The sequence below is a fragment of the Tiliqua scincoides genome, chromosome 5 (assembly GCF_035046505.1).
Source record: "Tiliqua scincoides isolate rTilSci1 chromosome 5, rTilSci1.hap2, whole genome shotgun sequence".
Taxonomy (NCBI): Eukaryota; Metazoa; Chordata; class Lepidosauria; order Squamata; family Scincidae; genus Tiliqua; species Tiliqua scincoides.
In genome coordinates, this window is record NC_089825.1 from 108,340,172 (window position 1) to 108,367,925 (window position 27,754).

A 27,754-nucleotide genomic window follows, 5' to 3' on the forward strand; every position below is an offset into this window, starting at 1 on the left:
CTCATTGAGTCTAATGGGGTTTACTTCAGAGTAGACTTGCACAGGAGTGTGTTCTAAGGCTGCAATCCCAGCCACTCCTGGGAGTAAGTCTCATCAACTCTAATGGGGCTTACTTCTGAGTTGACACACAGGTCTCAGCCTCTGCTGTGGAGGAAAACCTCTCCTGGCGCTCAATGGGGAGCTGTTCTCAGGAAAGGCGGGGTGCAAATGCTCTGAGGTTTTTTCTCAAAATGGTTGAGGAGGCGAGGCTGCAGGAGAGCACTTTCAATTGGCTGGTGGTCAGCCAGTGAACTGCCCTGAGCCTCTGGTCAAGTTTGTCTACTGCCTCACATGGTAAGAGGGGTCAGCCAGATACGAACCCTTCACTAGGTGCAGAGGTTCAGCAACATCAGTACAAAAGAAACAGTTCCATTTCCATATGTAGATGGGTTTTAAATTGTGCTCAAATGCATACTAATTCCTGTTCATGGAGACATGATAGTGAAGACTGCAGCTCCCTGTCTTTCTCCATGAAGTGGTAGGCAAGTAAGTTTACACTGATACCGCAATTAGTGAAGAAAAGCAGGGAATGCATTCTTACAAAGCAACCTCAGAAAAAACAGTTTTGACAGGGCAGTTTTGAGTTCCTTGTTTCTCATGTTATAGATGTCTTGCCACAACTCCTCCCCACTGGGTATCGTGTCCACTTAAGGCTGGTTAGTTTCCTTGTTTAACTCACCAGTGCAGCAAGCAAAAGTCAGAGTCCAGTTCCAGTCTACAGATTCCAAATAAGCCAGTCAAATCAGTCAGAGTATCCAAGTCAAAGTCCAAAGTCAGTATGCCAGGTCACAGTCCAGGGTCAGATTCCAGGTAAGCCAGTTAGTCAATGCAAGGTGCCAAATCAGAGTCCAGAAACAATAAGCCAGGTCACAGTCCAAGGTCAGATTCCAGGTAAGCCTGTTAGTCAATCAGTTAGTCTCATCTCCTCTCCTTCAAACATTCACTCCTCCTACAACCCACACTCTTTCCTGCCTCAGATGCTCCTTATATCCTTTGGTACCTAATTGCCTCTAGTGGCTGCAGCTGTGCAGCACACCCTTTACTGAAAGCCCAGGCCTTGACTCTTAAAGGGGCCACTGCAAACACCACATTCTACCTCCTCGCCAGATCTTCTGCAATTCCAATACACTCCACCCCTTGGTGTCACAGTGGTCCCCTTGATCGATTGTCTGCTGTTTCCTTTTTTTTGGTAGGGTATAGGAGTCCTTATTCCCTACGCTTAAGCTTTCCTATATCTAAACAGACAGGGGAGTCTGCTCCTGCTATTAGCACCCAATATGTGGCCCCTGGCCCTGGCTGATAATTTCCCCAGTCCTGTTTGGCTGGCGGGGATATATGATCCAGACCTTTTGCCCATCACACAACTCCTGGTCTGTGGAGCCAAATCCCTTGTCTCCTCTGACTGTGGGCTTCCCTGGTCCATCCACCCCTCGGATGGCGGGCATGCTGCATTTTTCGCAGATTAACTGTGCGATCCACTGTCCGGCCTGACAGGTGAGGTCATGCTTCCCTCCATTATGGAGGATAACTTTTAATTCCCCCTGGTAGTACAGCCACCCCTCCTAGCACCTGTACTCCTTTAAGTGCCAGTCCTGATCGGGGGGCAATCCTTCCATAGGTTCCGATGGGCACGGCGATCCCAACCCCTAAGGGGATAGTAACCTCCAGCAGGTACCACTACCTCCCCGGGTGTAGCTAGGTCCACCCCAACGCTATCAGGGGTGGCACGTATGGGTAGAATGCCACCAGTGTTTGTCTTCCAAATCTTCAAACTCCGTATGGGGGTGGGAACCACCAAACCCACCATGCGCTGCAGGGGTGTTTGCCCTCCTATGATGGGCCTGCTATTTAGCTCAAACTCTGCTTGGTCCAAGACTGTACTCCACTTTTTCAGAGTATGGTCGGGTGTCAACTGTCTGATCTTTTGTTTGAGCAACCCATTCATCCTTTCTATGAGACCAGCCACCTGGGGTGGTGAGGATGTGGAAAACCCATTGGATTCCCCATTCGTTCGCCCAGTCCTGCATGGCAGCCCCTGCAAAGTGGCTGCCATTATCACTCTGCACCTGCACCGGCACCCCTTATCGCCTTATTCGTGATTCCATCCCTCTAATTGTCATCTGTTGAGTAGCTCTAGCCCCTGGGTATACTAATAGGTACCCCGAATATGTGTAAACCATGGTCAGCAGGTACTGCCATCTCCCTGACTGGGACAGCAAGTCTATGTAGTCCACCTGCCAGACTTGCCCTGGTCCCTTTCCTCGGTGAAGGTGGCCTCTGGGAATTTTAGTGAGAGGGATGTCCTTAATTCTTGCACATATATCACATGCTGCTGCCACTGTGTGGGCAGCGTCAGCTGAGCAGGGAATACCCCACTGCAGTGCCCATTCTCTAGTGCCCTTTGCCCCCAGGTGTCCTGACATTTCATGGGCCCATCAAGCTATGACTAGTAGCTCATCATCCTGATTTTGGGCCAGTGTGGTAGTTCGAACACGGGCCAGCCAATCAACTGCTTGAGTGTACTCTGCCTCTTTAGTCCCAGTAGAGTGCCCATCTACATGTCGAGCACGTACAAACAAATGCTGTAGACACTGATCAATTCGTAACCACAATTCCCGCCCCCACAATGGGCGCTGATAGAGAGTGAAGTCATCCCTTTTCCACCTGGGGAACCACACTGTCAGACCTTTATATACAGCCCAGGAGTCTGTATATATGTATGCTGTTAGATCCCGTTGCTCTATAGCGTGCTCCATCACTATTAGGACTGCCAATAGCTCGGCATACTGGCTGTACTTTCCTGTCCCAGCCTGTGTTAGTGTGGTCTGTTGCCTGGGATTGAGTGCTGCAGCCTGCCAAACTCGATTCCCCCCACTATATCTTGCCGAGTAATCTGTGGACCATGTGGTATCCTCCTCCACCTGGTCATAAGGTGAGGCCTCTTTTACAGGGGACTCCCCCAGTGGCTCTGCCTTCACCATCTCTACCTCCTCTCCCACTGGGGTCAGGGCCAACACCTGCTCCTGGAGGCTGCCTGCCCCCTGGGGGCCTGTACGTGCCCTTTCTGAGATGTACCATTTCCATTTGACTTTGGATGATTGTTGGGCTCTGCCTACTTGTGAGCTAGCTGAGTCATCCATAATCCAGTGCATAATAGGGATGCTGGGCCGCATCACCACTGGGTCTCCTCCTGTAAGTCTCTCCGTCTCGACTAGAGCCCAATAACATGCCAACAGTTGGCGCTCAAACAGGGAGTAGTTCTCGGCTGCCCCGGGTAATTTTCTAGACCAGAAGCCCAGTGACACCTTTTTCCCCTCCTGCCCCTTTTGCCATAGGCTCCACATAGCTACCTCCTGGTTGGCGGAAACCTGTAGCTCGAATGGGACCCCTTTCATAAACGGGCCCAATGGCATAGTGGCTGCCACAGCAGCCTTAGCTGCAGCCAGGGCGGCCCACTGCTGTTCCCCCCACTCAAATTGTACCTTTTTCTGGGTAACCTGGTAAATTGGCCTCAATATTTGGGCTAGATGGGGAATATGCTGCCTCCAAAACCTGGGCCTCTTCCTTTGAGGAAGGGGGAGGCAAGGCTGCTATTACATTCAGCACTCTTTCAGGGATATGCTTTACAGGCCCAGACCATACCACCACTAGGAACTGGACCTATTGTGCTGGACCCAGTATCTTGGCTGGGTTTACTTCCCACCCCCGAGCCTTCATGTGGGTAACTAGGGCCACCAGTCCCTCCTGTACATCCTGTTCTGTGGGGTCTGAAATCATGATATCATCTATGAAGTGGGCCAGGAATAAGGCAGGACTTAAAGTTAACCACCCCAGGTCCCGTGCCACCAGTTCATGGCACAGAGTGGGGCTGTGTAGGTACCCTTGGGGCAGGACCTGAAAGGTATACTGTGTCCCCTCCCAGCTGAATGTGAATTGGTCCTGCGACTCCTCGCTAATTGGGATGCTGAAAAATGCATTGGCAAGATCAATTACTGCATGCCAAGCTCCTGCATTTTTTTCTATGCTCTCCAGTAATGTTACCATGTCAGGCACAGCTGCTGCCAGCAGTGGTGCTTGCTTGTTTAGTTGGCGGTAATCAACCGTCAAACCCTTTTGACGTCAGACCCTTTTGACATCCGAAGCAGAGTGAAGCAGGGCTGTGTTCTTGCACCAACCTTGTTTGGGATTTTCTTCGCTGTCCTGCTGAAGCAGGCCTTTGGAACTGCAACAGAAGGCATCTATCTCCGGACCAGATCAGATGGAAACCTCTCCAGACTGAGAGCAAAATCCAAAGTCCAGCTGAAATGTCTGCATGACTTCCTCTTTGCCGACGATGCAGCTGTCACTACCCACTCTGCCAAAGATCTCCAGCAGCTCATGGATCGTTTTAGCAAGGCCTGCCAAGATTTTGGACTGACAATCAGCCTGAAGAAAACACAGGTCATAGTTCAGGATGTGGACTCACCTCCCTGCATTACAATCTCTGAGCATGAACTGGAGGTTGTCCATAACTTTGTGTACCTTGGCTCAACGATCTCCGACACTCTTTCTCTCGATACCGAGCTAAACAAGCGCATCGGTAAAGCAGCTACCACGTTTTCCAGACTCACAAAGAGAGTCTGGTCCAACAAGAAGCTGATGGAACATACCAAGATCCAGGTCTACAGAGCTTGCGTCCTGAGTACACTTCTGTACTGCAGCGAGTCATGGACTCTTCGCTCACAACAGGAGAGGAAACTGAGCGCTTTCCACATGCGCTGCCTCCGACGCATCCTCGGCATCACCTGGCAGGACAAAGTTCCAAACAACACAGTTCTGGAACGTGCTGGAATCCCTAGCATGTATTCACTGCTGAAACAGAGACGCCTGCGTTGGCTTGGTCATGTCGTGAGAATGGATGATGGCCGGATCCCAAAGGATCTCCTCTATGGAGAACTCGTGCAAGGAAAGCGCCCTACAGGTAGACCACAGCTGCGATACAAGGACATCTGCAAGAGGGATCTGAAGACCTTAGGGATGGACCTCAACAAGTGGGAAACCCTGGCCTCTGAGCGGCCCGCTAGGAGGCAGGCTGTGCAGCATGGCCTTTCCCAGTTTGAAGAGACACTTTGCCAACAGTCTGAGGCTAAGAGGCAAAGAAGGAAGGCCCATAGCCAGGGAGACAGACCAGGGACAGACTGCACTTGCTCCCGGTGTGGAAGGGATTGTCACTCCCGGATTGGCCTTTTCAGCCACACTAGACGCTGTGCCAGAACCACCTTTCAGAGTGCGATACCATAGTCTTTCGAGACTGAAGGTTGCCAATACAATACAAATCAACCGTCATCCGCCAACTTCCATCTGGTTTCCTGACTGGCCATACTGGGGAGTTAAAGGGTGAGACTGCCAGTCTAATTACCCCTACTTCCAATAACCCCTTTACTGTCTCCGTTATCTCTTCATGACCGCCGGGCAGGTGGTACTGCCTTACATACACTGGTCTGTCTGGCGGAGGGATATGTAAAGGAGTCCACTTAGCTTTCTCCACCAGCACTGCCCGGAGTCCAAAGGCATACTGCCCTTGGGGGAGGTTGGAACTCTTTGCCCTGCAATAGATCTATACCTATAATATACTCGGAGACCTGCGAAATGAGGACCGTAGCCATAAAGGGTGCAGACTTTCCTATGGCTAAACGCACCTGCGTTTCAATGGTCCTCTCTTCTCCATCGCCATATACATTAACATATCTGATGGTGCCTGCATGTTTTTGTGGGTCCCCATGTAATAAGGTCGCTTCAGATCCTGTGTCCATTAAAGCCAGGACCATTTGAATGTTTCCTTTTGCCCAATAAATCATTAAAGGGATGTGAGGACGTGGATCTCCAGGGATGGCCGTCTTCATTGGCCTCACCACTGGAGCCCTGCCTCCCCCCTATTCCTGTGGCTGGGACACACCTCATCCCAATGTGATAAGGTCCTCCTCAGATATAGCGGGGGATATTCTACTTGCTTCAGGTGGTTCTGCTGAGGAACCGGTAGCTATTGTCTGTCTCACTTTGGTTGGGGTTCCTTGAGCGGCCTGTTCCTTCTCCCAGAGTTTATATAGTTCGGACGTGGGCAGGCCATCTATTTTGTCCTTAGGGACCACCCGGGTCAGTAAGTCAGGCCACATCTTCCATCGGGGAACCTCCAATTTATCCTGGGGTGAGGCTTTCCCTTTTTGATATTTCCCTGTGGGAATCCTCCATTTGGATTTGGGAGGGGTCGGTTCCTCGGACATCTGCTGGGTTTTAGGCCTGGGGGCACCCTCATCAGGCATGTCTGTAGCTGTCCTAATAGGAGCACAACCTCCCCCACGTCATGACCTTGCACTGGCCCTTGTAGGGCCACTATGGCACCTTTTAGGTGTGGCGGGGCCCCCCTTACTAGTCGGGCCCTCATCCCAGGTGAGAAGGGCAGAGAATCAGGCCCTGCAAAGCCAGGCACATACAGGCCTATTTGCATGGCCATTGTACGCAGCTGCCCCATTGCCTCTTCTATAGTGCGCCAACCTGGCAGGTTCTCCTCCCAATCCAAGGGTGAGGGATATCTCGCCTGTATTGCCAACCCTACCCAGGCGATCAAAGAGGTAGGTGGACCATGAGCCCCGCGTAGATTTCCATTAATCATAATATCCCGTGAAAGGGCCCCTAATGTTTTTAATTCTTCTGGGCTTACGTGGATAGTACCCACTCCTTGGTCATATAAGCGGAGTAACCAGCTACTCAGCTGCTCAGTGGGGCGTTGCCTCATATCCCAAGCTATCTCCACTAGTTCTTGTGAAGTATAATCCCGTACGGTCCTTATGGTTTGTGCAGGAGCGCCTACAGGACCCTTTGCCTTGTCGGTCACTAAGGGGCGTGCCTGTAGCATAGGTTGTGCTACTCTCCTAGGTTCCTCCATACCCAGGCCTACTGAGGACCTGGGCATCTCTCTCTCTGAGGAGGGAACCACAGGGCCCTCACTGCCTTCCCATTCTTTCACCCCTGGCTGCGGTTTAGCACTTAGTGCAAGCAAGCGTTTGGTTAATACTTCCCCAAGGCTTTCTGCTACCTTAGCAGCTTGGTGGGCTTGGGCTAAGGCCTCTCCATAGGCTGAATTCTTTTCTCTCTCCATTAGGATCATCTTTTTCAATCTGCTATTTTCTGCTCTTAAGGAGCGTAGCTCCGCATTTTCAGTAGATGATAAGCTCAATCTCCTTACAGCAAGAATGCCACATTTGACTGCTCCTCCCATATACCAAACCATCTTGACTAGAGTCCATCCTATACTGAAGACCATCCATGCCTTCCAGAAGGCATCAGGGACACTCATTTCTATCACCATAAGGTCCATTGTATTCCACACCCACCAGGTATCCATGCTGCCTGTTTCCCTGGTTTTACACTACGCGTGCTGCAGGAAACTATGTGCCATGGGTTTGAACCCCACTCCTGGTACCAATTTGTCTTGCCACAACTCCTCCCCACTGGGTATCATGCCTGCTTAAGGCTGGTTAGTTTCCCTGTTTAACTCACCAGTGCAGGAAGCAAAAGTCAGAGTCCAGTTCCAGTCTACAGATTCCAAATAAGTCAGTCAAATCAGTCAGAGTAACCAAGTCAAAGTCCAAAATCAGTATGCCTGGTCACAGTCCAGGGTCAGATTCCAGGTAAGCCAGTTAGTCAATGCAAGGTGTCAAATCAGAGTCCAGAAACAATAAGCCAGGTCACAGTCCAAGGTCAGATTCCAGGTAAGCCCGCTCCGCTCCGCTCCGCTCCGCTCCGCTCCGCTCCTCTCCTCTCCTCCTACAACCCACACTCTTTCCTGCCTCAGATGCTTCTTATATCCCTTGGTACCTAATTGCCTCTAGTGGCTGCAGCTGCGCAGCACACCCTTTACTGAAAGCCCAGGCCTTGACTCTTAAAGGGGCCACTGCAGATACCACATTCTACCTCCTCGCCAGATCTTCCGCAATTCCAATACAATAGATGACTGGATTAAGCATGGATGGAAGAAGGGAATATACAATAGTAAATGTCAAATCCAGGTGTAATGGTGTGCTGGAGGAGGGCCTGAGATATGCAAAGCAGATGGTAAATAAGAATGTGGAGAAGACAATGAGGTGGGGAAGGAATGTCGAGAAGGCCTTTTGCCTCACTTTCGCAGAATTCTCAGCACTCGGATTCTCAGCACTGTGACAATGATGTGCATGTTAGAGGTAATGATGAAGATAAAGCAGCCTGAAGCAATGATCACACTCAAGACAATAGCTCCCAATTCAATTAGGTAGAGATCAGAGCAGGCAAGCTGAAGTACTTTGGGGATTTCACAGAAGAACTGATGGACAACGTTAGAGCAGAAAGAGATTGCAAAGGTGCCACTGGTATGCATAGAAGAGACCAGCAGACCACACACTAACAAGCATCTGAGTGCAGGCTCTTCTGTTCAAGATCGTTCCATATTTTAAAGGATTACAAATAGCAACGTAGTGATCATAGGCCATGACTATGAGGAGGGAGGAGTCAGATCCTATGAAGAAAAGAAAGAAGAAAATTTGAGCAACGCATCCAGAATAGGAGATGTGCCTTGTATTGAAGAGGGAATTAGCCATGGATTTGGGCATAATGACGGAAACCGTCCCAATACAAGGTGTATGATTTATGGAAATGGGCTGTGAAGGGGTACAAAAAAAATGGGAACCACTGCTTTAGCCTAATAAGTATTTAATTGCTCTGGGAAGAACAATCCCCTGTCCTGCAATTGCCATAATTACTGTCATTGAGTAAAGACTGCTCCCTAGATAAGGAGAGAACATGGCTAGGCTCAGAACAGCACATCCACAAATACTCCATTCAGATCAATATGGGCCATTTAGGCTGGAGAGTTTTGCTGAAGACAGGCAGAGCTCTGCCTCGAAGGAATTCTAGAACGGCTTCCACATATTTGTTAGGCTTTTAACACTTGCAAGATTGGAGGTTAATTTTTTAGCTCCTTTCCAAAATGTTGGTTGTGGTCGTGGCACTGGCGAGTGTGTGCCTCACAGTGAAGGTGCCCCAGTGTGCCTGGAGCCAAGGCTTTCTCGTCCTCAGACTGATTCCGTCACTGCTGCTCACTTTGCTGCTGCAGTTGCTTCTTGGGGTCAGCAAGAGCTGCAACCCCTTGTGGGGTTTGCGAGCATGCGCTGCACATCCTGAAATGAGCTCTGCAGATGGGCTTCTCGTGGGAGCATTTGTCTCTTTAAAATTCATAGAGCTGAAAGACTTTCCCTTTAATGACAGACCAAATTGGACATTATCTTCTTAGTAAGTAGTTCTTTCAGCCACCATTTCCTTGATAATATCTTAATGTAAACATAGTTCTTTCTCATTATAGCTACGAGTGTTATATTTGTGACTTTTATGTGTTTGAAGGTGTGTGTCAGTGTGTGCACATGTTTGCACTTTAGCTACAATCACTTAACTTGCCTTTGTTACATTTCTCACATTGGTGGGAGTGAGAGACTAGATGGCCCAAAGGAATTCAGCTCCTGAACAAACTCAGCATCTTCCCAAGTTACCTCAGTGACTGTAGTATCTACTGTCCTATGGCCCCATCCTATGCTATCCTGGTGCCGGCATGCCAAGTGTTGTGGCAACAGAGGCTGCTTTATGGTAGTCGCAAAGAAGTCTCTGCCAATGGTCACTGCTGGGCCACTGGCAGGGAGGATGGAGAGACCTCCTGTGTGTTGGTGGATGACTGTAGAAATGCCTGAGGGTGAGGGGAAACGAGTGGGAGAGGGCAAGGGGAGGCTGAAATGAGGAAGGGGTGAGTGAAATGAGGAGGGTGGATTGATCAGGCCTGGGAGGGGGCAGGTTCAGAAGTGGTGGCACACTTCAAATTCTGACTTCTTTGCAGGCCTGATCCATCTTACTAAGTCAATGTAGACTTGCACAAAAAATTGAGACTGCACATGTCCTTGTTGGCCCTTAGTGGCTGCTGGGGGTTGCTCTGGGGCAAGGGAACCCTTATCCTGAGGTGACCTCCAGTGGCCAAATATCTCCTGTAGGATACAGCAGAAGGGATTGTTTTTGTTTAGTATTGGGTTGCTATTCCATGCGTATTCAGTTTGTACCACATCATACTACAAGATCTAAAGTCATAACTTCAGGGAAGGTTCCTGTAGAATTCGCATTCAGTCACACTACCTGTTTAACCAGGTGGTAGACAATGATTTTTAAAGTGTTCAATTTACTATTCACACAAAAAAATTTTCAAAAATTTCAGACACGTTGGACAAGTTAATCGCAGCTTACAAAGAAATCAGGATGCCAATAAAAATCTAAATATATTTGTAACAGAATAATGCTGTCATCATCTTTTAGAGAACAAAATTGTATAATGAAGATTAGAGCTTTGCTTTTACACATGAATGTCTCAACTTGTAATGGCAAAAGAAGCAACACTTACATCATAATCAAGTGACACTATCATTGCAGCTATGTGACTAGAAACTATCACCAGGTCCTTGCTTATGAGTTTGCCATGAATGAGATCAACAAGAAAGTACACCTTTTACCCAACAAGACACTAGAATTCAGGATCCAGGGAGACAGTTTAAATACAGCAGGAATATCTTTTGGCACTGTGAAGCTCCTTTTCAGAGGGTGTCCCCTTAATTACCAATGTGGCCAGAAGAAGAAGCTCATGGCCATCATTGGAGGGCTCATCCCCCAAAACACAATCCATATGCCCAACATTCTATACGCCTACAAGATCCCACAGGTATGTTTGTTCATTCAATTTCAAATGCACAATGTACATCCACTAACAAAAGCAAAGGGAGTAGTCCAAGGGGTGTATGCACTTGTGTATTTTCTCCCAAAATCAATTGAGTTAAATGGCTCAGTGCTTCCCACCTGGCTCAGCCAGGTCCTTTTGAGGTATTACCTGGTACTTAAACCTGCATGTGTTAGAGAAGAGACACATATTTTTTGTTTAGAGAATCAGCTATGAATGGAGAAATGCTGCGTGTGTGCATGTTTGTGTGCACATATGAGAGTCTCTCTGTGGATGTCGTTCTGGTTCAGTCTTGAGACGTGCTTTATCTCTTGCTAAACATTGGGAGGAAGTAACTGCAATTGAAGAAGAAAGGGTGATTTTTGGGTCAGATGTAAAAACATATCTGTCCTTTGTCCTTAGCTCAATTACAACTCTTTTGATCCTGCCTTGAATGACAAAACACAGTTCCCTTTGGTCTACCAGATGGTGCCGCCTTGAAACACTCAGTATGATGGGACTGTGCATCTTCTTAAGCACTTTGGATGGACATGGGTAGGTGTCATTGTTTCAGATGATGACGGTGGAGAAATATTTCTGCGAATTTTTACATCTAAATTCTTGGAGAACAATATCTTTGTTGAGTTTTCAGAAATTATTCCAACTCTAATGGCATTCTGGATACCAACAGAGCGCTTAGTTCATACAATAAGAAGAATACATTATACTCTGTCATTGACCAAAAGCAATGTGATTCTTGTTAATGGGGATCAACGAGCAATGGAGGCTTTACGAACTGTTCTAATCAACAATGAATATTCCCTAAAGAAACCAATAGAAAAGGTTTGGGTTATAACAGCTCAGTGGGATTTTGCAGCTGTAGTAGATCTGGATGCCTTCACACCCAAATCCTTCAATGGCATCCTTCACACTCCACACAAACAATTCGCCTGGATATGAAGATTTCCTGGAGACAATCAATCCCTACCAATCACTGCTTTATAAAGTGCAGTGGTTTTGGTCACTTGCATTTAAATGTCCATTTCCCCATGTTGAAGTGTATGCAAATGGTTCAACAAACTGTAGTGGGAAGGAGAAGTTGGAACGCCTGCCTGGATCTGTGTTTGAAATGCAAATGTCTGGCCAGAGCTACAGTATCTACAATGCTGTGTATTCTGTTGCACATGCTCTCCATGCCATGTTTTCTTCCAAATTCAGGCAAAAAGCCCTGAGAGAAGGATCCACATTTAGCATTCTGAATATTCAGCCTTGGCAGGTAAAATGGATTTCTTTCAATCTCTAGTACAATATTAACATAAATATAATGGATGGCTGTGGGCTCATTGTTCCAGCGTAGCAGGAATTTCAATATATTTGCAGTCATAAATGAATTTCTACTTTTGCTGGCCATAACCAAACAGTGCAATCCTAAGCAAATTTACTCAGAAGAAAATGCCACAGAATTCTGTGAGGCTTTCTCCCACGTAAGGGTGTGCAATCCAAATCTCTTGGCTTCCTGGTTGTTTATGAGATTTCCTCACATCCACTTCCAATGAAATTAGATGGTATATCAAGCACATGATTGGTCACCCTGAGTGGCTTATGGATTGTGTTTACCTTGTAATCTGCATGCTGTCCAGAACCTACTACCTTTATGCCAGTGATTTTCAACCTTTTTCATTTCACACCACACTGACAAGGAGCTAAGATTGTTAAGACACACCATCAGTTGTTTGTTTTTTGACAAGGCACACTGGACTTGTGACAGGGGGCTCACATCTCCCAATGGCCCTACTATCCCACCAAACACCCACAGCACATCTGTGGACATCTGTGCAGCACACCAAGGGACCACAGCAGGGTGCTGTGAACCAGAACCAGGGGACATCCACTAAAATTGAGTGTTGGGCGGGTTAGGACAGACAAAAGAAAATATTTCTTTACTCAGCGCGTGGTCGGTCTGTGGAACTCCTTGCCACAGGATGTGGTGCTGGCGTCTAGCCTAGACGCCTTTAAAAGGGGATTGGACGAGTTTCTGGAGGAAAAATCCATTATGGGGTACAAGCCATGATGTGTATGTGCAACCTCCTGATTTTAGGAATGGGTTAAGTCAGAATGCCAGATGTAGGGGAGAGCACCAGGATGAGGTCTCTTGTTATCTGGTGTGCTCCCTGGGGCATTTGGTGGGCCGCTGTGAGATACAGGAAGCTGGACTAGATGGGCCTATGGCCTGATCCAGTGGGGCTGTTCTTATGTTCTTATGTTCTTATGTTCTTATGTGCTTGAAAATTGCTGCTCTAGATAGTGTGGAATAAAAGATCACATACTAAAATATCAATTAATTCCTGCTTTACACCACATCCTGAAAGATTCAACCTGCATAGAATGTGTACAATGAACACATGATTGTTCATGTTCCATTCAACTTGTATACAGCAGTAGATGCAATCTGCGCATCTTTGAGGTGTACATGCATGCAATACAATGTCTGGCTAGCCCTACTGTGTTGTCTATGACATTGTGGTGCTTCCCTGGGTTTCAACATTTCAGAATGGGACTTCTGGATTAGTAAACATTTACAGAGGATCTTGATGAAGAAGAAATGATGGAACTAAAGATGGGCTGACTCCAACCAAATGCACCTCCACTATTTTAGGATCAAGTGGAAAGACTTTCCTAATGGTTAAGCATTAGGAAAACCAGGTGAGTGGCAATGGCATGTATCCAGCCAATGGTTTCACCACAGGCAGTTATCAGTCACACCGAAACTGCAATATGTATTTTAGGTTAAGGCTTTCCCTGGTATGTGCAGGTCACAGAGCTCCTAATGGCAAAGTTGAAGAAATGGCCTGAACCATTTAGAAAGGAGGTGTGAGTTGAATTCACCTCTTTCCTCCAGTTGTACAAATTCGTGAAATGTCTGTCTGTTTGGGTTTGTTTTCAACCTAGATTCACTCTTTCCTGAAAAGTGTCTATTTCAACATCAGTGCCGGGGAAGAGGTTTTTTGGAGAAGCAATGGGAAACTGGCAGGTGGATATGATCTCATCAACACAGTCACATTCCCCAATTCGTCCTTCAGGAGGTTTCGTGTTGGAAGGATGGACCCCCAGGCTCCTGCAGGCAAAGAATTCACTTTGAATGGAAGTGCCATTGTGTGGAATCACAGGTTCAATCAGGTAGAGATGGTGACAGTGTTTTCTGAAGGATCAGTTCCACAATTGCAAAAAAACAGGGAAGTGTTGTCTTTGTACTTGCAAATCAATCCCTGAGATACTCCAGGGGAGGTTAGATCTTGCACCACTTCATCAAGTCCATTCCAGGTGGAACAGAGAACTTGATAAGTAGAGTTACCAGACAAGCTAAAAAAACTTGTGAATTGATTTCATGTGGTTAATATAAACACTGTATTATTTATTATTAAATTAAAAACTATATTGCATATAATTAATTAAATGTAATTTACACGCAGGCTCTGCACTGCCTGCTCACATGGAAAAGGAGGACATTAAAGTTATTTTCCAGTACATGAGGCTATAAAAGAAAATATGTCCTGGAAACAGAGGACGTTTAGTTACCCTGGATACAATGGAGGACACAGCACCTATATCTTTAATCATTGTGTTGAAGAGAGAATTTCGGCAGGTGCAGCTTTTGTTGAGCTGTACAGACAGCTCTGTTCTCCATTGTATCTGGTCACCCTAATATCACCCTGTTGTTTTCACCCTGATCACTCTGATATCACCCTATCACCCTGGTCACTTTTCGATATCACTTCATCTAAAAGTTTCATAGTGGACCTTAACATGACTACTGCCTCTGATAATATCAGCTTGCCTTAAGAGATTTTCTTAAGATTTGCTAATGTTAATAATTTGTAATGCTTTGAATATTTTACAGAGTTCATATAGAAAGTGTTCCCAATCGCTTTGTGTTTTGTTTTATTTCACACTGGCTCTTTGACTTCACTGGGCCATTCACTGCATGTCCCGCAGTTCCAGGCACAAGAAGTTTTGGGATTTACAATTTCTATGGCACCTGATGTCCATGCTATTTACTCTGGCAACTGGAGAAACTTCATGTCCAATGGTCCCTTATATCTAACTCATTTATTCTGTGGGAATACTGGAAGGGATGGAATGCTTGCAGGAAACCGACTCTCACTTCAGCTCTCTCTTCAGCTGTTGACATACAATTTTGGGAATAAATTTATTGTGTGGATATCCAGGCACAGAACAAGTGCAAATATGGAAATCCATCCATCACCACCACAGTTGTCTTAATAAGGGGGAAAGGAATGAAGGAGTAAACTGATGAGAACTTGACAGAAGGAATAAGAAGTAGAGAGTGGAAAGGGTGGGGTGAGAGAGAGAGAGAGAGAGAGAGAGAGAGAGAGAGAGAGACCATATGGAAAAGGCTGACATCCATGCATAGCCAGAGAAGGATGATGGAGAAGAAAAATATCAGTAAAGACCAGACTATTTCCCCAGCACCCCCCAATAAAGACACAGGCAAGGGCATATGGTACAAAGGGTCACTTTATAAACCATTTAAATACACATAAGATTGTAACAGGGTCTAACAAATAAGCCACGCGTGTTCTACATGGGATAAAAGGTGCTACCCGTCTACTTCCCCCTATAACGATTTGGGCAACCACACCCAATTCTAGGCAGCTTCAGTAGAAGCCTGCCACCCCCTTCATTGTCACCCCGAAGCACAAAGGAGGCAGGCTAGCTCAGGCCACCCGAGCAAACCCACAATGTGCCTTTGCCACCAGGCTGAAGTTCATCCAGCCTGTGTCACCCAGCCGGGAATGCCAGCATGACCAAGTGTGGAGTTCACCTGGCCCTTGCCACCATGCAGTGTACACTGAAATGACGTTACCTACCCAAAATCCTCACGACAACTGCCTAAAGTGACCAACAAGATCTATGGAAAACCCAACTCCGCCCCTAACTCCACAGTCCAAGGTAGGTGAAAAAACCACCAACCAACGTGCCAATTAGGCTGATGGCAAAAAATTCCTACTTGGCTCCAGATGGCGACCAGCTAGTCTCAGACTGCCAAAGGGTGGGGAGTTGGAGGATCACTGCCTGGTCCCGACTGAGTGGGCTCCCCCATGCAGCCTGAACGTGGCCCCAATCCAATTATCCCCCAGCCAATAGGCTGAGGGGCTGGCCCCTCCTGTGCCTCGTGTGGGAGTAGGGCAAACACCAGTGGCGCTTTAATTCACGTTCCACCGGAATGATATAGTCAATGGATCAAAGATTGATATAGTCAGAGATTAAACATCCAAGTTAAGCGCATAAAGACTTCTTCAGTGTTTCACGCATTGTGCTGGTTCCCAAAATCAATTGAGAATGAGAAAATGCTGCAATTGTATAAATTCTAGCAAGAGTCCTGAGAATAACTCTTCTTGGTCTTATCACTTTAAATGAGGGCGATGTGAATACGACAAGGAAAAGGTCTGAAAGAGCTGGTTACTTTGAGGGAATGTGGACACAGAGGACAAGTTTTACAAGTAAATGGACACACTTGAACATTAGAGTGAAAAGAATGTATGAATAGAATAAATAGAAACCAGTTGATCCCTGTCCTCATGCCCATTCCCTGTGATTATTCCTAGATGGTGCCCCAGTCCAGATGTGTTGAGCGTTGCCATCCTGCACAGAGAAGGCTAATTCGTGAGCAGGAGCAGATTTGTTGCTATGATTGTGCTCCATGCTCTGAAGACCTGATTTCAATCCAGATGGGTAAGTGAAATTGTGCAAAACTACATTGTTTTTAGATTGAATTTTGGCCAGAGTTCAGATCTATTTTGTCAAGTATTGTGTGATTGATGCATCATCATCATCATCATCATCATCATCAACAATGTGTTTATGATCACTTGGGGAAAGTATTCAAGATGTTTGCACAAAAGATCCAAATTGGAGAAGCTAGTGATGTTCTTCCCTTGGTGGCTGCAATATCAAGTATTGACTCTCACCTGTGAATGGGCCAGTGATGACCCAAAATTTTCTCACACATTAGTTGGTCAATATTTTCATAGAAAACAAAAATGCTGAGCAAGAACTTTCAAAGTGGTTTAGGGGAACCATGTGGGTGCAGGGGTTTTCTTGGAGTGCTTCCATTTTGCCTTATCAACTGGCAGAAGAAGCACAGTTGCAAACATTGCCACTGTTCATGGCAGTCGGTTCCTGCCAGCCTAAGGTATTCAAAGCACAAGCCTAACCTGCGCCAGCACAGCCCAGCCTGTGCGGCCTGCACTGTTTCCAACGCAGGTTAGGTGGCAGCTGAAGGTCTCCTTCGGTAAGGGGATAGATTTCCCCTTACCCTGAGTAAAGCCCAAGCCTGCTCTTTGGGGCTTCTTGTATCTGCACCAGTGATATAGGTGGCACAAATCCAAGAAGCCTGGTGTGACACTGGGAGGGACAGAGTTAGGATATGACAGAGGAGGCTTCTGCCAAACCCACCCCCCTCCCAGACCTGATCCAACCCCTTTCCTCCTTTTCCACCCCTTTCCTCCTGCCCAGAATCTTCCCCTCCCTGTCTCCTCACAACCCTCCCCACATCCTTGTGCCACCCGGCACAAGCCTACCTACACTGCCCGGTGCTGCTCCTGTTCCCAGTTGTACCTCCCACCATAGTGTGCAGTGCAGCCCATTTTGGTGTGGGAAATATATAGGGATGGGAACTTAATCCATTAATTTATAGATGCATTCATTCATTCATTCTAAGATGCACCCCACTCAATTAAGGTGGTTTTCATGTTAATAGGATCACCTATAAAAACTATATTATTGCCATCATTGAAGATGCAATTAAAATATTTTAAGCTCTGAAATTAAGAAAGAGAACAGACTGTCATGTTTTCTGACATTACAGCATTCTTGCTCAGTCTGCCTTTCCTATATTATTGATTAATTGCAATTATGGGCATCCTAAACTGACCTAAATCCCCCCAATACAGACACACCACTGTGCACTGATTCCTGTGGGTGTGCGGTCCCAGAGCTTTCTGTTCCCTTGCCTGGGTTGAACCCTTACAGCCCCACTGTATCTACTTGGCCATGCACCACCCATTTTTTTAGGACGGCTGATTGAGGGTGGGGATAGGATACACTCTAGAACTATTGAGAGTTTGATTATTTCTTCCAGACGCTGAATACTGTGACAAGTGCCCAGATCATCAGTATCCAAACAGTCTCAAGGATCTGTGGATCCCCAAATATTTAGTCTTTCTATCTTATGAAGAGCCCATGGGAATCATTTTACCTTCCCTTGCTTTTTTCCTTGCCCTGCTGACAGTTCTGGTGATGTGGAGCTTCATTCTACACCGGAATACTCCCATTGTCAAGGCCAACAACTGGGGCATCAACTGTACTCTTCTCTTCTCTCTGCTGCTCTGCTTTCTGTGTTCCTTCCTATTCCTTGGTCGGCCTGGGAAGGTGACCTGCCTTCTCCGCCAAACAGTATTTGGCATTGTCTTCTCTGTTGCTGTGTCTTGCGTGTTTGCCAAAACCATCACCGTTGTTTTGGCCTTCATGGCCACCAAGCCAGGAAACAGAATGAGGAAATGAGTGGGAAAGCGACTGGCGGTCTCAGTTATCATTCTGTGTTCTCTCATTCAAGCTACCATCTGTGCAGTGTGGCTGGCCACCTCTCCCCCCTTCCCAGATTTTGACATGCAATCCCAGATTGACCAAATCATTGTGCAGTGCAATGAAGGTTCAATCCTCATGTTCTATATTGTTCTGGGTTACATGGGATTTCTGGCCATTATCAGCTTCACTGTGGCTTTCTTAGCCAGGAAGCTACCAGATACTTTTAATGAAGCCAAACTGATCACTTTCAGCATGTTGGTGTTCTGCAGTGTTTGGGTGTCCTTCATCCCAACCTACCTGAGCACCAAAGGGAAATACATGGTGGCCATGGAGATCTTCTGCATCTTGACCTCCAGTGGTGGATTGTTGAGTTGCATCTTTCTTCCCAAATTCTACATTATTATTCTGAGGCCTGAGTTGAACACTAGAGCCCAGCTCATACGGAAAACGGCTAATTGTCCATGACTGTTGGAATTGATCTTCTCATACTTCCCCTCTCATCCCATTATGCTGGAACAGAGACTTTCTGGCTTAGGGATGTAGAGCAATCCAGCTCCCTAGCCGGCCCATATAATTCTGTTTGATAGAAAGAATGGCTGTCCAGCCCACACTGGCACAGGGGCTCCAGTTTTGCTTGGGGGGGGGTAGTGGGGAAAACCTTTTTAATAGAAAAGAGAGTGGGAGTTACTGAACCTGAAGGCCGGCTTGACAGAGGAGTCCTTTGACTCTTGACTTGAATGGTGTTGGTTTAAACTTGTATCAGTATGGTTCAAATGCACAAATGAAGCTGCAAGGCAGGTAGACTAATGAGGGGTGAAAGACGTGAATATCTACTAACATAGATGTTTTCTATCTTTTTCTCCTAGAAGGCTCAGGAGAGATTTTTATGGGGTGAACTCAAGGAACCATCTTCTCTGACTTCGTGATCCTTGATAGCTTATCCTCACTCCCAAATGGGTCCTTCCAAAGGTGTTTTTTTTTTTTTTTCTCCACCTTGCTGAGGTGCAGTAGCTCAGGATACCAGTGGCTTCATTAGCATGACTCCTTGATAATTTAGCCATGGAGTTGTTGAGGACAGCTAGAGCTGAGGGTCCTTCCTTTGTTTTGTTACAACTTATTTTTTTCCTGGGATATATTATTTTAAATCAGGAAGCTCTTGGGAGGTGGCTTTTATTCCCAGACTCAAATGTGCAGTGTAAACAATGTGTGCTTCCCCATGGATTTTTCCAGGAAGCAGGCAAGGCTATTTCCACACCAGCCACATTATTTGGGGTGGGGGGAGGGAAGTGTGACAGCACTGGCCATCAAAAGTGTGGCCTCCCTTTTGGTTTGTGGATATGAGGACTCTTGGCTCAGTCCTGCTTCTGAAGTTACGTTGCTGGCCTGGGCTATGTTCACTTGGCAGATACTCCGCGTCGTGAACATGTATATAGATCCGTATCTGCCTGCACACATTAAAATAAAACAAATAAAAGACTTGTAAACAATAAATTATACTCTGAGGTCAAGTGTGATCAGGATGTCGCCTTCTGCCACTCTTCATGAAACTAGTTTTGAACTGTATTTTAATACAGATGAAGTCACGTCTCTGAACCTTCAGTTGTTCAATGTCTATATAGTTCTAGGCTTCAGTTAACTTTGCTCCCTTAGAGGACCCTTCATTGTAATGTTTTTGTTTTAAACAGAAACAAATACCTGCAACTTTGAAACAGCATGATATATAGTCAGGTATTGTTCATGTGCACTGGGGAATCAACTGGAACATGAAAATGTGAACACAGAGGAAATAATCCTACATAGGAAAACAGTAGACACAGATGCTTCTTTGAAATGGATACATAACATAGCAGCACCACCTGGCTGCAACTTCCTCTGCTTCCTTCTATAAATCTTAACATAGCCGATCACCTCTAAATGTCACACCTTGGTGGGAGATGCAACAACACCAGAGCGCTTTTGGGCTGCTCACATAGGACAAAGAGCTCTATTTATAGGGTTGCAACCAAACTCCTCCTCTTTCCGGAACATGTGAGTAATATCGATCAACTAATTGCAGTCTATTTCCAGAAGGCCCAGATTTTTCAGTCATAAAGAAGATCTCTCGCCTGACATGCTAGGGGTACAGAAGATATATGGCTTCTATCTAGAAAATGAAATTCTATTCATTATGTTACTGGTAACATTTTTTCACATTTTTTGCACAAAGTGCTCAAAATAGCATGCCTTTCCCCCCTCCCATAAAAAAATTCCCTCACAACAACCCTGTGAGGTAGTTTTACCCTGAAATATGATGACTGGCCCAAGGTAACCAACCTGATGGAGCTGGAAGGAGCTGGAGCAAGCTGAAGAGCCGGTGCTCTTCAACCTCTTCATAAATGACCTGCAGACAGGGGTGAGCAGTGAGGTGGCTACGTTTGCAGACGACACCAAACTTTTCCAAGTGGTGACTAGAAGTGATTGTGAGGAGCTCCAGAAGGATCTCTCCAAACTGGCAGAATGGGCAGCAAAATGGCAGATGCGTTTCAAAGTACGTAAGTGTGAAGTCATGCACATTGGAGCAAAAAATCAAAACTTCACATATAGGCTAATGGGTTCTGAGCTGTCTGTGACAGATCAGGAGAGAGATCTTTGGGTGTTGGTGGACAGGTCGATGAAAGTGTCGACCCAATGTGCGTCGGCAGTGAAGAAGGCCAATTCTTTACTTCGGATCATTAGAAAAGGTATTGAGAACAAAACAGCTAATATTATAATGTTGTTGTACAAATATATGGTAAGGTCACACTTGGAGTATTGTGTACAGTTCTGGCCACTACTTCTCAAAAAGGATATAGTGGAAATGGAAAATGTGCAAAAGAGGGCAACGAAGATATGTGCTGGGCTGGGGCACCTTCCTTATGAGGAAAGGCTATGGCGTTTGGGCCTCTTCAGCCTAGAAAAGAGACTCCTGAGGGGGGACATGATTGAGACATACAAAATTATGCATGGGAAGGATAAAGTGGATAGAGAGATGCTCTTTACACTCTCACATGACACCAGAACCAGGAGACATCCACTAAAATTGAGTGTTGGGAGAGTTAGAACAGACAAAAGAAAATATTTATTTTCCTCAGCATGTGGTTGGTCCGTGGAACTCCTTGCCACAGGATGTGGTGACGGCCTCTGGCCTGGACGCTTTTAAAAGGGGATTGGACATGTTTCTGGAGGAAAAATCCATTACAGGTTACAAGCCTGTACGTGCAACGTACGTGCAACGTGCAATCCCAGCCACGTACGATGCATACGTGCAACGTGCTGATTTTAGAAATCGGCTATGTCAGATGCTAGGGAGGGCACCAGGATGCAGGTCTCTTGTTATCAGGTGTGCTCCCTGGGGCATTTGGTGGGGCCGCTGTGAGATACAGGAAGCTGGACTAGATGGGCCTATGGCCTGATCCAGTGGGGCTGTTCTTATGTTCTTATGATTGTGAGCCCAGTTCTCTTCAGTGCGCCACTGTGACCATTACATCACGCTGCCCTTCCTTTATCAAAGACCACAAAGGGAAAACCAATGTACACACCATTGCATTTGTAAGACAGTCAGTGGAACGGGCCTAGCTCCTCCCCCCACCTTGTTCACCAATCACAATAATGATTTCAGAATTGGGCTATAGAAAAATCTGGAAATGTCTAGTCTGTGTTGAGTTATTCTACTGTGCTTAATATTCTCTCCTGCCAGATTTTCTTAACCAGAGCATTTACCTGTGAACCCACCAACAACCACACAAGGCAGTTGCATATGGATGAAAGGGCCACTTTATTACTGCAAGACACAGAGGAGGGAAAGCCAGAGACCAGCAGCAGTTAAGCTAAGGCAGGCAAGGGTGCAGAGCGGTAACTGAAGGGGCATTAGACAACAGAGCAACCCAGGTTGGTAAAACACTCTGACGCAAGCGCACACCCCTTGCTCTGGAGAGCAATCTCTCATGGTCAAACCCTGCAGCAGTGGAGGAAGCGTACCCCGCAGGCCTTCCCCAATTGGTTTAGCATGGTGATGGCGAAACTTTGAGAGACCGAGTGCCCAAACTGCAACCCAAAACCCGTTTATTTATCACAAAGTGCCAACACAGCAATTTAACCTGAATACTGAGGTTTTAGTTTAGAAAAAGCAACTCATACGCACATTAACATTTTTTAACTGCTATTGCTTGTAACCCGTACTGAACTTTTCCTACAAATTTGTCCAATCCCCTCTTAATGGCATCTAGGCAAGTTGTCATCACTGCTTCCTGTGGCAGAGTTCCACAGACTAATTACATGCTGGGTAAAGAAATATTAGCAGGGAGGGGGTGGCTGCCACTGCTCATTTTCTCAAACAAGAAAATATATTTTTTTTTAAAAGCCCCACCCACAGAAGTGGGTTTTAAGGCTGCAATCCCAGCCTCTCTTTCCTAGGAATAAGCCTCATTAACTCTAATGGGACTTACTTTTGAATAGACATGCACAGGAGCGGGCTCTAAGGCTGCAATCCCAGCCAGACTTTCCTGGGAGTAAGCCTCATTAACTCTAATGGGACTTACTTTTGAGTAGACATGCACAGGAGCGGGCTCTAAGGCTGCAATCCCAGCCAGACTTTCCTGGGAGTAAGCCTCATTGACTCTAATGGGGCTTTCTTCTGAGTAGACATGCAGGGCTTGTCTCAGCCTCTGCTGTGGAGGAAAGCCTCTCCCAGCACTCAATGGGGAGCTGTTCTGAGGAAAGCTGGCTGCAAAGGCTCTGAGGTTTTTCTCAAAATGGTTGAGGAGGCAAAGCTGCAGGAGATCACTTACGATTGGCTGGTGGTCAGCCAGTGAACTGCCCTGAGCCATTCGGGAGAAAAACACTGACCTTATCCAAGCAGAGCGGGCAAAATTCAAAAGGAAAAGAAAATGTGGAGCAGGTGGGGCGGCAATGGAGCAACAGGAGAGGTGGGCAGTGAGCTCAGGGGGTGAAGCAGCCTGCCCTCCCCAACACACAGAGGCTCGGAAAAAGCCTCTGTTTTATTTAAAGTGACACGCGTGGGGGGGGGAGAACCGCAGTTTTAGTGCCTCTCTGCCTGGCTCAATGCCTGAGGCTTTTGCCCCATCTGCCAGTGGGCGCGCATGCCCACAGAAAGGGCTTTGAGTACCCCCTCTGGCATGCGTGCCATAGGTTCGCCACCACTGGTTTAGCATCTGAGTCTGGCTAAGGATTGAGGTCAGGGGACTCCCCGCCAACCCCATGTGCTGGAGGGGCAACTGAGGAGCACTCAATGAGTAATGCCCTCCTTAGATGACCTCCGGATGCGTATTGAAAGCCCAGCTTCAAGCCTTTGTGCCCACACCAGGATGCAATACAAAGTGACCAAGTTAGTAGAAAATGGCAAAAGGCAAACCCAACTGCAGTCTGGGGTGGGCAAAAAAACTGCCTGCCTAGAGCTAATCATTTGGATGGGAAATTTCCTACCTAGCACCAAAATGGCAACCAGCAAGGCCCAGACTGCAGAAATGGGGGTGGGTGGGTACGGCTCAGCATCCCACTGGGTTGGAGTCAGTAAAAGGAATGGCCACTGGAGGAGGAGTGACATGCCAGGCAAGTTTGGAGCACCGCTCCCCCTGTAGGCCACTGGTCAGGTTAGTCTACTGCCTCACATGGTAAGAGGGGCCACCCAGATACGAACCCTTCACTAGGTGCAGAAGTTCAGCAACATCTGTGCAAAACAAACAGTTCCATTTCCATATGTAGATGGGTTTTCAATTGTGCTCAGACTCATACTGATTCCTGTTCATGGAGACATGATAGTGAAGACTGCAGCTCCCTGTCTTTCTCCATGAAGCGGTAGGCAAGTAAGTTTACACTGATACTGCAATTAGTGAAGAAAAGCAGAGAATGCATTCTTACAAAGCAACCTCAAAAAGAACCATTTTGACAGGGCAGTTTTGAGTTCCTTATTTCTCATGCTATAAATCACTGGATTCAGCAGGGATGGAAGAAGGGAATATACAATAGTAAATGTCAAATCCAGGTGTGATGGGTTGCTGGAGGAGGGCCTGAGATATGCAAAACAGGTGGTAAATAAGAATGTGGAGAAGACAATGAGGTGGGGAAGGAATGTCGAGATGGCCTTTTGCCTCCCTTTTGCAGAACGGATTCTCAGCAGTGTGGCAATGATGTGCACGTAAGAGGTAATGATGAAGATAAAGCAGCCTGAAGCAATGATCACACTCAACACAGTAGCTCCCAATTCAAATAGGTAGAGATCAGAGCAGGCAAGCTGAAGTACTTTTGGGATTTCACAGAAGAACTGATTGACAACGTTGGAGCAGAAAGGGGTTGCAAAGGTGCCACTGGTATGCACAGAAGAGACCAGCAGACCACACACTAACAAGCATCTGAGTGCAGGCTCTTCTGTTCAAGATCCTTCCGTATTTTAATGGATTGCAAATAGCAACGCAGCAATCATAGGCCATGACTGTGAGGAGGGAGAAGTCAGATCCTACGAAGAAAAGAAAGAAGCAAATTTGAGCAACACATCCAGAATAGGAGATGTGCCTGGTATTGAAGAGGGAATTAGCCTTGCTTTTGGGCATAATGACGGAAATCGTCCCAAGGTCCTGCAGGGCTAAATTCTTCAAGAAGAAAATGGGGGTGTGCAGGTGATGGTCAAAAGCTACCACAGAGATGATGAGACGATTCCCTGTTACAGCTGCCAAGTACAATAACAAGAATGCCAAGAACTGTAAAATTTGCAGCTCCCGGAGCTTCGAGCATTCCAAGAGAAGAAATTCAGACACAGCTGTTTGATTCTCCATTGTTATTCATGGCCAAGTCGAATGATGCCTCTAGAAGGAAAGGCCGAGATTTTTAGTTCAACAAAGGCATGACTGCAACCCACATTGCCACCTGTAACAGAAAAGTCAGGCCCTAGACTACTGTAGCGGACCTACTGTAGCCCTAAGAAAAAAGCCACAGTCTCCTCTGTGACTGTGCACATGCTCCCTCCACCTCCTGGGTCAAGGCCTCTGAAGGGGGGTCCAGGGGATACCTCATACCAGGGTCCAGTGTCAAAAACGGGGCCCGGAAGCCAAAGAAAAGTAAAAAGGCAGCCCGGGAATCAAATTCCCGGGAATTCAAATCAAATAAAATAAAATCAAAGCCCGGGAATCAAATCAAAAAGGCAGCCCGGGAATAAAATATTATTGAAATAAATAAATATATATGTACCTATCTATGTACACACACACAAACAATTTGTATATGTATATACAAATATACAGGGTGACCCAAAAGTAGGTGGAATAAATGTTATAATTTGCTCTCCACCTACTTTTGGGTCACTCTGTATATATATAATTTTAGTAATATAGGCCTTCTGATATTCTGAAATTTTCACTTCTTTCAGTTAGCTTCATTGAACGGACATAAGCAAAGATGACAGGAATTTTTTTGCAACGCCCATTGCTCAAATTTAAGCTTGGATTTAGTGTTATTCATATGGTCTTTTATTTTTTAATTGACTTGCATTTGCAATGCAGTGTTAAGGGGCTTTAAGACTGCAATCTTACAAACCCTTTCCTGGGAGAAAGCCCCACTGAACACAATGGGACTTACTTCTGAGTAGAGATGCATAGGTATGTGCTGTAAGTGAACAATGCATAATATTGTTTGGTTTTTAATTTGGTCCATTGGATACAAAAGTCATGCACTGGATATAAATATTCCCTTTCTCTTATGGGAGGAACTTCTGATGGAAGATGTCTGCCTCCAATGGAAAGAGCCTTTCTCCATTAGAGCAACATTTTCTCAGGTGGAGAAAGTTTCTTTCATTACTAGAAGAGATCCTTTGGATCCAACCCAGTAAGGTGCACCCAGATATTTGTGACTGTCTTTTGCAGTCATTTTCAACCACTGTGCCATGGCACACTGGTGTGCTGTGAGCAGGGCTTTTTTTCTAATGGAACACGGGGGGACGGAGTTCTGGCACCTTTTTGCAGGGGCCCCTCCCCTTTGGAGGCATTCCAGGAGGGGGGAGCAAAATAGAGGCATTTGCTGGGTGGGTGCTGGGGGGTGCAGGGTGAGCGGGCGCCTGGCCCCTGCCTGACTGCACAACAAACCCCTCCTGCCCCATCTCCAAGCTCTTGCCTGAGCCCAGCCTGCCTCCCCTCCCCCCGCGCTCTGCTTTCCAGCGCAGCTTCCAAGCTGGTGGAGGGCGCAGGGGACACGCACCGACCCCGAGGAGGATGGACAGCCAGCCAGCCAGCCAGCCAGGGAGACGGGCTGCGGCACCCACGGAACGCCCAGGTACTGACTTGGTGGAGGAGGAGGGGAAGGAAGCTGGCTAGTGCAGCTCCTCCATGCCAATCTGCAGCACGAGCCTAGGCGTGTCTACTCAGAAGTAAGTCTCATTGTGCTCAATGGGGCTTGCTCCTGGGAAAGTGTCATAGCCTTGCAGCCTGAGAGCCCAAGCATGTCTACTCAGAAGTAAGTTCCATTGTGTTCAATGGGGCTTACACCCAGGAAAGTGTCATAGCCTTGCAGCCTGAGTAGACAGGCAGAGAAAGAGCTCTGAGGCTGCAGTCCTCTCCAAACTTTCCTGGGAGGAAGCCCCACTGCCTCAAGTGGGACTGACTTCTGAGTAGACAGGCACAGGATTGGGCCCTGAGGCTGCCATCCTATCCACAGTAAGCCCCATTCATTAAAGTGGACTTCTGAGTAAACATGCATAGGATTGGGCTCTTAGGCTGCCATCCTAGGCACTTTCCTGGGAGTAAGCTCCATTGACTAGAACGAGACTTACTTCAGAGTAGACATACCTAGTTTTGGGCTCTTAATCCTGGCAGAGATATATATCTGCACCAATTTTCACATGCTAAGGGCAGGTGTAAAGGGATTCTACGTGTGTACAACGTGCTGCCCAGCCTTGCCAGAGATCCTCCTCATCCTTCCCCTACAAGCATGCCCTCCGCCAGCCAGGGTTTGTAGCTCCTCTCCAGCAATGCATAGCAGCTGCTCAGGGCAGCAGAGAACATACAATTGCATGCCAAGTGCCTTCCCAAAGACACAGAGTATTCTGATACCTGAATTAAACCATATTTAATCGCTTGTTTGCAAACGTAGCTGTTTCTATGTGCACCTAAGGACCCCTCTCGTGTAAGAATTCCTTTTCTGTTCTTACTCCCACAGTTGCTTAGAGTAATTTTACTACATGGAACTCATGTAAGCCATTTTTCAGAATCTATTCACTGCTTCCTCTCCTCGAAGTAGTGCCACACTACATACTACACGCTACAAGTGCACCTGTACAGTATTTTTCCCCATGTGTAGAAAAAATTGCTAGGGGGAAGGGGATGTAGAGATTGA